Source organism: Amphiura filiformis, chromosome 13 (assembly GCF_039555335.1).
Source record: "Amphiura filiformis chromosome 13, Afil_fr2py, whole genome shotgun sequence".
In the NCBI taxonomy this organism is placed as follows: domain Eukaryota; kingdom Metazoa; phylum Echinodermata; class Ophiuroidea; order Amphilepidida; family Amphiuridae; genus Amphiura; species Amphiura filiformis.
Genome location: NC_092640.1, coordinates 49983439 through 49997463, shown reverse-complemented (window position 1 = coordinate 49997463; position 14025 = coordinate 49983439).

Sequence of the window (14025 nt, the reverse complement as noted above, 5' to 3'; positions counted from 1 at the left end):
ACTCTATGTCCGAACCCCAACACAAATATTATACAGCACCCATGCATAGCATGTGTGCATGCACTGATGCTGGTATAATATTATACAGCAATACAGCATATACTGTGATGTAGTGCACTGATCCATGGTATAATATTATACAGCACCCATGCATATAAGCGTGTGTGCACTGATTCCTATTTTATTTTATTTTTTTTTTTAACTTTTAACTTAAAAATGAACTTTTTCTGGTCCACTTCGAGAAAAAATCATGTTCATGCAGTGCACTGATGCTGGTATAATATTATACAGCATTCATGGTATAATATACAGCACCCATGCATAGCATGTGTGCACTGATGCTGGTATAATATTATACAGCATTCATGGTATAATATTATACAGCAATACAGCATGCAGTGCACTGATGCTGGTATAATATTATACAGCATTCATGGTATAATATTATACAGCATTCATGGTATAATATTATACAGCAATACAGCATATACTTAGATGCAGTGCACTGATGCTGGTATAATATTATACAGCATTCATGGTATAATATTATACAGCACCCATGCATAGCATGTGTGCACTGATGCTGGTATAATATTATACAGCATTCATGGTATAATATTATACAGCACCCATGCATAGCATGTGTGCACTGATGCTGGTATAATATTATACAGCATTCATGGTATAATATTATACAGCAATACAGCATGCAGTGCACTGATGCTGGTATAATATTATACAGCATTCATTGTATAATATTATACAGCATTCATGGTATAATATTATACAGCAATACAGCATATACTTGATGCAGTGCACTGATGCTGGTATAATATTATACAGCATTCATGGTATAATATACAGCACCCATGCATAGCATGTGTGCACTGATGCTGGTATAATATTATACAGCATTCATGGTATAATATTATACAGCAATACAGCATGCAGTGCACTGATGCTGGTATAATATTATACAGCATTCATGGTATAATATTATACAGCATTCATGGTATAATATTATACAGCAATACAGCATATACTTAGATGCAGTGCACTGATGCTGGTATAATATTATACAGCATTCATGGTATAATATTATACAGCACCCATGCATAGCATGTGTGCACTGATGCTGGTATAATATTATACAGCATTCATGGTATAATATTATACAGCACCCATGCATAGCATGTGTGCACTGATGCTGGTATAATATTATACAGCATTCATGGTATAATATTATACAGCACCCATGCATAGCATGTGTGCACTGATGCTGGTATAATATTATACAGCATTCATGGTATAATATTATACAGCAATACAGCATATACTTATGCAGTGCACTGATGCTGGTATAATATTATACAGCATTCATGGTATAATATACAGCACCCATGCATAGCATGTGTGCACTGATGCTGGTATAATATTATACAGCATTCATGGTATAATATTATACAGCAATACAGCATGCAGTGCACTGATGCTGGTATAATATTATACAGCATTCATGGTATAATATTATACAGCATTATACAGCAATACAGCATATACTTTATAGTTATGCAGTGCACTGATGCTGGTATAATATTATACAGCATTCATGGTATAATATTATACAGCAATACAGCATATACTTAGATGCAGTGCACTGATGCTGGTATAATATTATACAGCATTCATGGTATAATATTATACAGCACCCATGCATAGCATGTGTGCACTGATGCTGGTATAATATTATACAGCATTCATGGTATAATATTATACAGCACCCATGCATAGCATGTGTGCACTGATGCTGGTATAATATTATACAGCATTCATGGTATAATATTATACAGCACCCATGCATAGCATGTGTGCACTGATGCTGGTATAATATTATACAGCATTCATGGTATAATATTATACAGCAATACAGCATGCAGTGCACTGATGCTGGTATAATATTATACAGCATTCATGGTATAATATTATACAGCATTCATGGTATAATATTATACAGCAATACAGCATATACTTTGATGCAGTGCACTGATGCTGGTATAATATTATACAGCATTCATGGTATAATATACAGCACCCATGCATAGCATGTGTGCACTGATGCTGGTATAATATTATACAGCATTCATGGTATAATATTATACAGCATTCATGGTATAATATTATACAGCAATACAGCATATACTTAGATGCAGTGCACTGATGCTGGTATAATATTATACAGCATTCATGGTATAATATTATACAGCACCCATGCATAGCATGTGTGCACTGATGCTGGTATAATATTATACAGCATTCATGGTATAATATTATACAGCACCCATGCATAGCATGTGTGCACTGATGCTGGTATAATATTATACAGCATTCATGGTATAATATTATACAGCACCCATGCATAGCATGTGTGCACTGATGCTGGTATAATATTATACAGCATTCATGGTATAATATTATACAGCAATACAGCATATACTTATGCAGTGCACTGATGCTGGTATAATATTATACAGCATTCATGGTATAATATACAGCACCCATGCATAGCATGTGTGCACTGATGCTGGTATAATATTATACAGCATTCATGGTATAATATTATACAGCAATACAGCATGCAGTGCACTGATGCTGGTATAATATTATACAGCATTCATGGTATAATATTATACAGCATTATACAGCAATACAGCATATACTTAGTTATGCAGTGCACTGATGCTGGTATAATATTATACAGCATTCATGGTATAATATTATACAGCAATACAGCATATACTTAGATGCAGTGCACTGATGCTGGTATAATATTATACAGCATTCATGGTATAATATTATACAGCACCCATGCATAGCATGTGTGCACTGATGCTGGTATAATATTATACAGCATTCATGGTATAATATTATACAGCACCCATGCATAGCATGTGTGCACTGATGCTGGTATAATATTATACAGCATTCATGGTATAATATTATACAGCACCCATGCATAGCATGTGTGCACTGATGCTGGTATAATATTATACAGCATTCATGGTATAATATTATACAGCAATACAGCATGCAGTGCACTGATGCTGGTATAATATTATACAGCATTCATGGTATAATATTATACAGCATTCATGGTATAATATTATACAGCAATACAGCATATACTTACAAGAGGATTTTTTTTTTTTTTTTTTTATGAAAAGTCCATATTGTTTCATAAAAAATAAAAAAATAAAACATTTGCAATTTATTTTTATGTTTTAATTGAATGAGAAATTGTTGCGTAAAAAGGACAGACTTGTAATCAGGCTAAAAAGTTAGCCCATTGAGAAATGCATACTTGTTGTGAGTATGTGGTGAGTAGACTTGAACAAATCTTGATTTTACACACCACCAAATCGGGTTCGAATCAAACTCCAAACTCAGTGTTTTATTCTGAGAACCACACCAGGTTGATTTAATGGAAAAAAAAAAAAAAATGGGGGTGGGGTGGGGGGGGGGTTGTAAGGTTGATGGTTAAAAGAAGTTGATGATTAGCATGGTATACAGATAATATAATAACATTATCACTTATGAATAGCTTTATTTTGATACCAAATTTCATTTGTAGTTCCCATCAGCATTGACAAAATCATCAATATGAACATGTCGTTCAATGAGGATTTTTGCATGTATAGTGGTGTGCAACAAGAAAAACAAATCAAATAAGAATGGCGACATCCTATCTATTGCGAAGTGGCGGTTTTATCAATAATAAGAGTTGAAACTTGAAAGTGAACAGTGTCATGTGCTTGAAAGGCTAGGTCTATATATCCTGATTCAATTACATGTTTTCGTCAAGTCAAGTTATAATGGATTTATAGTGAATTCAATTTTGATGAAGTAAGTACACAAAAATTTGTTTAAGCTTACTTACACAGTACACATACATACATGACATACATGCGTGCATGCATGTTGAACCACACTCAGTTTCAGAGAAGAACGGCAGTCCCTTACTCAGATTGGCGCAAGCGCCCTGTTAATGAACGACATTTTGGCGCTTAATCGGCCAATCAGATTACCGCGTATGTTGTTATGATTGTCAGACGATTGAATCACCGATCAGAAACACACGTCCGTGTTTACACTGTGCACGCTCTCAAAATGTAAACAAGTGCCGTTCTTCTTTGACCGAAACTGCATGTAGCTGGCGCATGCATGCCATTGCCATATCTGTAATCGCCATAGGGTAGCAACAACATATACAAGATTAAGCCTTTTAAAATGAAATTTTATGCATACCGAATTTTATCGGCTAAATACGCATGCCGTTTGAAATGACGTCAATTATTTGTAATTTGCGGCGCATCGTGAGATGGCGAACACATCCAACGAACCATTGATTAGCAAAAAGCCTGCATTTAATTTAAAAAATATATAATTTAACTTTTCCCAGATGTTAATTCATTTAATTTTTGTGCATTTTAGCATTCTATTCAGTAGGCAAATTTCCCAATGCTACAATGTACTACAGTACACACATAACCTATGATTCTGCATGGCCATATAGATGCTTGTTATGTAACACCTTTTGTAATTTACACCCTTAATCCAAGGTTATGAATATGAAATGAGGGCTAGCTGTTTACATTGTCTGTTTGCATTGAAATGGACCTGTGATTTTGCACAATGGATCTTGTTATTGGCTTATTGCATGCTAAAAATATCCCATGTTGTCTAAATGGAAGAATGTTTTATAAATGGGGGGTGCCCTAAAATTACACCCACAATACCCTAATCTAACCATCGCAATAACCCTAAATCCTATATATGTACTTCTAACGTATAGCCGTCCCTAATTCTAAACCCTAACCTAATTTTGAAGTCGGCGCCCGACGTCATGCGAAATGACAAAAGCGTCGTCTAGAATAACGTCGAAAGCGAGGCGACAGAGACGCGTCCAGCAAAAATCACGAAACGCGTATAACTCCCATCGTTCCGCTTCCGCGCCGCCCGCTGCGTCGGTAGACGGCGACATCGTCGTCGTCGATAAACTCTAACTCTATGTCCCAACCCCAACACAAATATTATACAGCACCCATGCATAGCATGTGTGCATGCACTGATGCTGGTATAATATTATACAGCAATACAGCATATACTGTGATGTAGTGCACTGATCCATGGTATAATATTATACAGCACCCATGCATATAGCGTGTGTGCACTGATTCCTATTTTATTTTATTTTTTTTTTTTTAACTTTTAACTTAAAAAATGAACTTTTTCTGGTCCACTTCGAGAAAAAATCATGTTCATGCAGTGCACTGATGCTGGTATAATATTATACAGCATTCATGGTATAATATACAGCACCCATGCATAGCATGTGTGCACTGATGCTGGTATAATATTATACAGCATTCATGGTATAATATTATACAGCAATACAGCATGCAGTGCACTGATGCTGGTATAATATTATACAGCATTCATGGTATAATATTATACAGCATTCATGGTATAATATTATACAGCAATACAGCATATACTTAGATGCAGTGCACTGATGCTGGTATAATATTATACAGCATTCATGGTATAATATTATACAGCACCCATGCATAGCATGTGTGCACTGATGCTGGTATAATATTATACAGCATTCATGGTATAATATTATACAGCACCCATGCATAGCATGTGTGCACTGATGCTGGTATAATATTATACAGCATTCATGGTATAATATTATACAGCAATACAGCATGCAGTGCACTGATGCTGGTATAATATTATACAGCATTCATTGTATAATATTATACAGCATTCATGGTATAATATTATACAGCAATACAGCATATACTTGATGCAGTGCACTGATGCTGGTATAATATTATACAGCATTCATGGTATAATATACAGCACCCATGCATAGCATGTGTGCACTGATGCTGGTATAATATTATACAGCATTCATGGTATAATATTATACAGCAATACAGCATGCAGTGCACTGATGCTGGTATAATATTATACAGCATTCATGGTATAATATTATACAGCATTCATGGTATAATATTATACAGCAATACAGCATATACTTAGATGCAGTGCACTGATGCTGGTATAATATTATACAGCATTCATGGTATAATATTATACAGCACCCATGCATAGCATGTGTGCACTGATGCTGGTATAATATTATACAGCATTCATGGTATAATATTATACAGCACCCATGCATAGCATGTGTGCACTGATGCTGGTATAATATTATACAGCATTCATGGTATAATATTATACAGCACCCATGCATAGCATGTGTGCACTGATGCTGGTATAATATTATACAGCATTCATGGTATAATATTATACAGCAATACAGCATATACTTATGCAGTGCACTGATGCTGGTATAATATTATACAGCATTCATGGTATAATATACAGCACCCATATAGCATGTGTGCACTGATGCTGGTATAATATTATACAGCATTCATGGTATAATATTATACAGCAATACAGCATGCAGTGCACTGATGCTGGTATAATATTATACAGCATTCATGGTATAATATTATACAGCATTATACAGCAATACAGCATATACTTTATAGTTATGCAGTGCACTGATGCTGGTATAATATTATACAGCATTCATGGTATAATATTATACAGCAATACAGCATATACTTAGATGCAGTGCACTGATGCTGGTATAATATTATACAGCATTCATGGTATAATATTATACAGCACCCATGCATAGCATGTGTGCACTGATGCTGGTATAATATTATACAGCATTCATGGTATAATATTATACAGCACCCATGCATAGCATGTGTGCACTGATGCTGGTATAATATTATACAGCATTCATGGTATAATATTATACAGCACCCATGCATAGCATGTGTGCACTGATGCTGGTATAATATTATACAGCATTCATGGTATAATATTATACAGCAATACAGCATGCAGTGCACTGATGCTGGTATAATATTATACAGCATTCATGGTATAATATTATACAGCATTCATGGTATAATATTATACAGCAATACAGCATATACTTTGATGCAGTGCACTGATGCTGGTATAATATTATACAGCATTCATGGTATAATATACAGCACCCATGCATAGCATGTGTGCACTGATGCTGGTATAATATTATACAGCATTCATGGTATAATATTATACAGCATTCATGGTATAATATTATACAGCAATACAGCATATACTTAGATGCAGTGCACTGATGCTGGTATAATATTATACAGCATTCATGGTATAATATTATACAGCACCCATGCATAGCATGTGTGCACTGATGCTGGTATAATATTATACAGCATTCATGGTATAATATTATACAGCACCCATGCATAGCATGTGTGCACTGATGCTGGTATAATATTATACAGCATTCATGGTATAATATTATACAGCACCCATGCATAGCATGTGTGCACTGATGCTGGTATAATATTATACAGCATTCATGGTATAATATTATACAGCAATACAGCATATACTTATGCAGTGCACTGATGCTGGTATAATATTATACAGCATTCATGGTATAATATACAGCACCCATGCATAGCATGTGTGCACTGATGCTGGTATAATATTATACAGCATTCATGGTATAATATTATACAGCAATACAGCATGCAGTGCACTGATGCTGGTATAATATTATACAGCATTCATGGTATAATATTATACAGCATTATACAGCAATACAGCATATACTTAGTTATGCAGTGCACTGATGCTGGTATAATATTATACAGCATTCATGGTATAATATTATACAGCAATACAGCATATACTTAGATGCAGTGCACTGATGCTGGTATAATATTATACAGCATTCATGGTATAATATTATACAGCACCCATGCATAGCATGTGTGCACTGATGCTGGTATAATATTATACAGCATTCATGGTATAATATTATACAGCACCCATGCATAGCATGTGTGCACTGATGCTGGTATAATATTATACAGCATTCATGGTATAATATTATACAGCACCCATGCATAGCATGTGTGCACTGATGCTGGTATAATATTATACAGCATTCATGGTATAATATTATACAGCAATACAGCATGCAGTGCACTGATGCTGGTATAATATTATACAGCATTCATGGTATAATATTATACAGCATTCATGGTATAATATTATACAGCAATACAGCATATACTTACAAGAGGATTTTTTTTCGAAACGGACTATGAAAAGTCCATATTGTTTCATAAAAAATAAAAAAAATAAAACATTTGCAATTTATTTTGATGCTTTAATTGAATGAGAAATTGTTGCTTAAAAAGGACAGACTTGTAATCAGGCTAAAAAGTTAGCCCATTGAGAAATGCATACTTGTTGTGAGTATGTGGTGAGTAGACTTGAACAAATCTTGATTTTACACACCACCAAATCGGGTTCGAATCAAACTCCAAACTCAGTGTTTTATTCTGAGAACCACACCAGGTTGATTTAATGGAAAAAAAAAATGGGGGTGGGGTGGGTAGGGGTGTGTAAGGCTGATGGTTAAAAGAAGTTGATGATTAGCATGGTATACAGATAATATAATAACATTATCACTTATGAATAGCTTTATTTTGATACCAAATTTCATTTGTAGTTCCCATCAGCATTGACAAAATCATCAATATGAACATGTCGTTCAATGAGGATTTTTGCATGTATAGTGGTGTGCAACAAGAAAAACAAATCAAATAAGAATGGCGACATCCTATCTATTGCGAAGTGGCGGTTTTATCAATAATAAGAGTTGAAACTTGAAAGTGAACAGTGTCATGTGCTTGAAAGGCTAGGTCTATATATCCTGATTCAATTACATGTTTTCGTCGAAGTCAAGTTATAATGGATTTATAGTGAATTCAATTTTGATGAAGTAAGTACAAAAAAATTTGTTTAAGCTTACTTACACAGTACACATACATACATGACATACATGTACGTGCATGCATGTTGAACCACACTCAGTTTCAGAGAAGAACGGCAGTCCCTTACTCAGATTGGCGCTTAAGCGCCCTGTTAATGAACGACATTTTGGCGCTTAATCGGCCAATCAGATTACCGCGTATGTTGTTATGATTGTCAGACGATTGAATCACCGATCAGAAACACACGTCCGTGTTTACACTGTGCACGCTCTCAAAATGTAAACAAGTGCCGTTCTTCTTTGACCGAAACTGCATGTAGCTGAGCGCATGCATGCCATTGCCATATCTGTAATCGCCATAGGGTAGCAACAACATATACAAGATTAAGCCTTTTTAAAATGAAATTTTATGCATACCGAATTTTATCGGCTAAATCATGCCGTTTGAAATGACGCGTCAATTATTTGTAATTTGCGACGCATCGTGAGATGGCGAACACATCCAACGAACCATTGATTAGCAAAAAGCCTGCATATAAATAAAAAAATATATAATTTAACTTTTCCCAGATGTTAATTCATTTAATTTTTGTGCATTTTAGCATTCTATTCAGTAGGCAAATTTCCCAATGCTACAATGTACTACAGTACACACATAACCTATGATTCTGCATGGCCATATAGATGCTTGTTATGTAACACCTTTTGTAATTTACACCCTTAATCCAAGGTTATGAATATGAAATGAGGGCTAGCTGTTTACATTGTCTGTTTGCATTGAAATGGACCTGTGATTTTGCACAATGGATCTTGTTATTGGCTTATTGCATGCTAAAAATATCCCATGTTGTCTAAATGGAAGAATGTTTTATAAATGGGGGGGGGTGCCCTAAAATTACACCCACAATACCCCTAATCTAACCATCGCAATAACCCTAAATCCTATATATGTACTTCTAACGTATAGCCGTCCCTAATTCTAAACCCTAACCTAATTTTGAAGTCGGCGCCCGACGTCGCGAAATGACAAAAGCGTCGTCTAGAATAACGTCGAAAGCGAGGCGACAGAGACGCGTCCAGCAAAAAATCACGAAACGCAGTATAACTCCCATCGTTCGCTTCAGCGCCGCCGTCGCCGCGTCGGTGAAACGACGACATCGTCGTCGTCGATAAACTCTAACTCTATGTCCGAACCCCAACACAAATATTATACAGCACCCATGCATAGCATGTGTGCATGCACTGATGCTGGTATAATATTATACAGCAATACAGCATATACTGTGATGTAGTGCACTGATCCATGGTATAATATTATACAGCACCCATGCATATAGCGTGTGTGCACTGATTCCTATTTTATTTTATTTTTTTTTTTAACTTTTAACTTAAACAATGAACTTTTTCCTGGTCCACTTTGAAAAAAATCATGTTCATGCAGTGCACTGATGCTGGTATAATATTATACAGCATTCATGGTATAATATACAGCACCCATGCATAGCATGTGTGCACTGATGCTGGATAATATTATACAGCATTCATGGTATAATATTATACAGCAATACAGCATGCAGTGCACTGATGCTGGTATAATATTATACAGCATTCATGGTATAATATTATACAGCATTCATGGTATAATATTATACAGCAATACAGCATATACTTAGATGCAGTGCACTGATGCTGGTATAATATTATACAGCATTCATGGTATAATATTATACAGCACCCATGCATAGCATGTGTGCACTGATGCTGGTATAATATTATACAGCATTCATGGTATAATATTATACAGCACCCATGCATAGCATGTGTGCACTGATGCTGGTATAATATTATACAGCATTCATGGTATAATATTATACAGCAATACAGCATGCAGTGCACTGATGCTGGTATAATATTATACAGCATTCATTGTATAATATTATACAGCATTCATGGTATAATATTATACAGCAATACAGCATATACTTGATGCAGTGCACTGATGCTGGTATAATATTATACAGCATTCATGGTATAATATACAGCACCCATGCATAGCATGTGTGCACTGATGCTGGTATAATATTATACAGCATTCATGGTATAATATTATACAGCAATACAGCATGCAGTGCACTGATGCTGGTATAATATTATACAGCATTCATGGTATAATATTATACAGCATTCATGGTATAATATTATACAGCAATACAGCATATACTTAGATGCAGTGCACTGATGCTGGTATAATATTATACAGCATTCATGGTATAATATTATACAGCACCCATGCATAGCATGTGTGCACTGATGCTGGTATAATATTATACAGCATTCATGGTATAATATTATACAGCACCCATGCATAGCATGTGTGCACTGATGCTGGTATAATATTATACAGCATTCATGGTATAATATTATACAGCACCCATGCATAGCATGTGTGCACTGATGCTGGTATAATATTATACAGCATTCATGGTATAATATTATACAGCAATACAGCATATACTTATGCAGTGCACTGATGCTGGTATAATATTATACAGCATTCATGGTATAATATACAGCACCCATGCATAGCATGTGTGCACTGATGCTGGTATAATATTATACAGCATTCATGGTATAATATTATACAGCAATACAGCATGCAGTGCACTGATGCTGGTATAATATTATACAGCATTCATGGTATAATATTATACAGCATTATACAGCAATACAGCATATACTTTATAGTTATGCAGTGCACTGATGCTGGTATAATATTATACAGCATTCATGGTATAATATTATACAGCAATACAGCATATACTTAGATGCAGTGCACTGATGCTGGTATAATATTATACAGCATTCATGGTATAATATTATACAGCACCCATGCATAGCATGTGTGCACTGATGCTGGTATAATATTATACAGCATTCATGGTATAATATTATACAGCACCCATGCATAGCATGTGTGCACTGATGCTGGTATAATATTATACAGCATTCATGGTATAATATTATACAGCACCCATGCATAGCATGTGTGCACTGATGCTGGTATAATATTATACAGCATTCATGGTATAATATTATACAGCAATACAGCATGCAGTGCACTGATGCTGGTATAATATTATACAGCATTCATGGTATAATATTATACAGCATTCATGGTATAATATTATACAGCAATACAGCATATACTTTGATGCAGTGCACTGATGCTGGTATAATATTATACAGCATTCATGGTATAATATACAGCACCCATGCATAGCATGTGTGCACTGATGCTGGTATAATATTATACAGCATTCATGGTATAATATTATACAGCATTCATGGTATAATATTATACAGCAATACAGCATATACTTAGATGCAGTGCACTGATGCTGGTATAATATTATACAGCATTCATGGTATAATATATACAGCACCCATGCATAGCATGTGTGCACTGATGCTGGTATAATATTATACAGCATTCATGGTATAATATTATACAGCACCCATGCATAGCATGTGTGCACTGATGCTGGTATAATATTATACAGCATTCATGGTATAATATTATACAGCACCCATGCATAGCATGTGTGCACTGATGCTGGTATAATATTATACAGCATTCATGGTATAATATTATACAGCAATACAGCATATACTTATGCAGTGCACTGATGCTGGTATAATATTATACAGCATTCATGGTATAATATACAGCACCCATGCATAGCATGTGTGCACTGATGCTGGTATAATATTATACAGCATTCATGGTATAATATTATACAGCAATACAGCATGCAGTGCACTGATGCTGGTATAATATTATACAGCATTCATGGTATAATATTATACAGCATTATACAGCAATACAGCATATACTTAGTTATGCAGTGCACTGATGCTGGTATAATATTATACAGCATTCATGGTATAATATTATACAGCAATACAGCATATACTTAGATGCAGTGCACTGATGCTGGTATAATATTATACAGCATTCATGGTATAATATTATACAGCACCCATGCATAGCATGTGTGCACTGATGCTGGTATAATATTATACAGCATTCATGGTATAATATTATACAGCACCCATGCATAGCATGTGTGCACTGATGCTGGTATAATATTATACAGCATTCATGGTATAATATTATACAGCACCCATGCATAGCATGTGTGCACTGATGCTGGTATAATATTATACAGCATTCATGGTATAATATTATACAGCAATACAGCATGCAGTGCACTGATGCTGGTATAATATTATACAGCATTCATGGTATAATATTATACAGCATTCATGGTATAATATTATACAGCAATACAGCATATACTTACAAGAGGATTTTTTTTTTTTTTTTATTATGAAAAGTCCATATTGTTTCATAAAAAATAAAAAAAATAAAACATTTGCAATTTATTTTGATGCTTTAATTGAATGAGAAATTGTTGCTTAAAAAGGACAGACTTGTAATCAGGCTAAAAAGTTAGCCCATTGAGAAATGCATACTTGTTGTGAGTATGTGGTGAGTAGACTTGAACAAATCTTGATTTTACACACCACCAAATCGGGTTCGAATCAAACTCCAAACTCAGTGTTTTATTCTGAGAACCACACCAGGTTGATTAAAAAAAAAAAAAAAAATGGGGGTGGGGTGGGGAGGGGGTTGTAAGGTTGATGGTTAAAAGAAGTTGATGATTAGCATGGTATACAGATAATATAATAACATTATCACTTATGAATAGCTTTATTTTGATACCAAATTTCATTTGTAGTTCCCATCAGCATTGACAAAATCATCAATATGAACATGTCGTTCAATGAGGATTTTTGCATGTATAGTGGTGTGCAACAAGAAAAACAAATCAAATAAGAATGGCGACATCCTATCTATTGCGAAGTGGCGGTTTTATCAATAATAAGAGTTGAAACTTGAAAGTGAACAGTGTCATGTGCTTGAAAGGCTAGGTCTATATATCCTGATTCAATTACATGTTTTAGTCGAAGTCAAGTTATAATGGATTTATAGTGAATTCAATTTTGATGAAGTA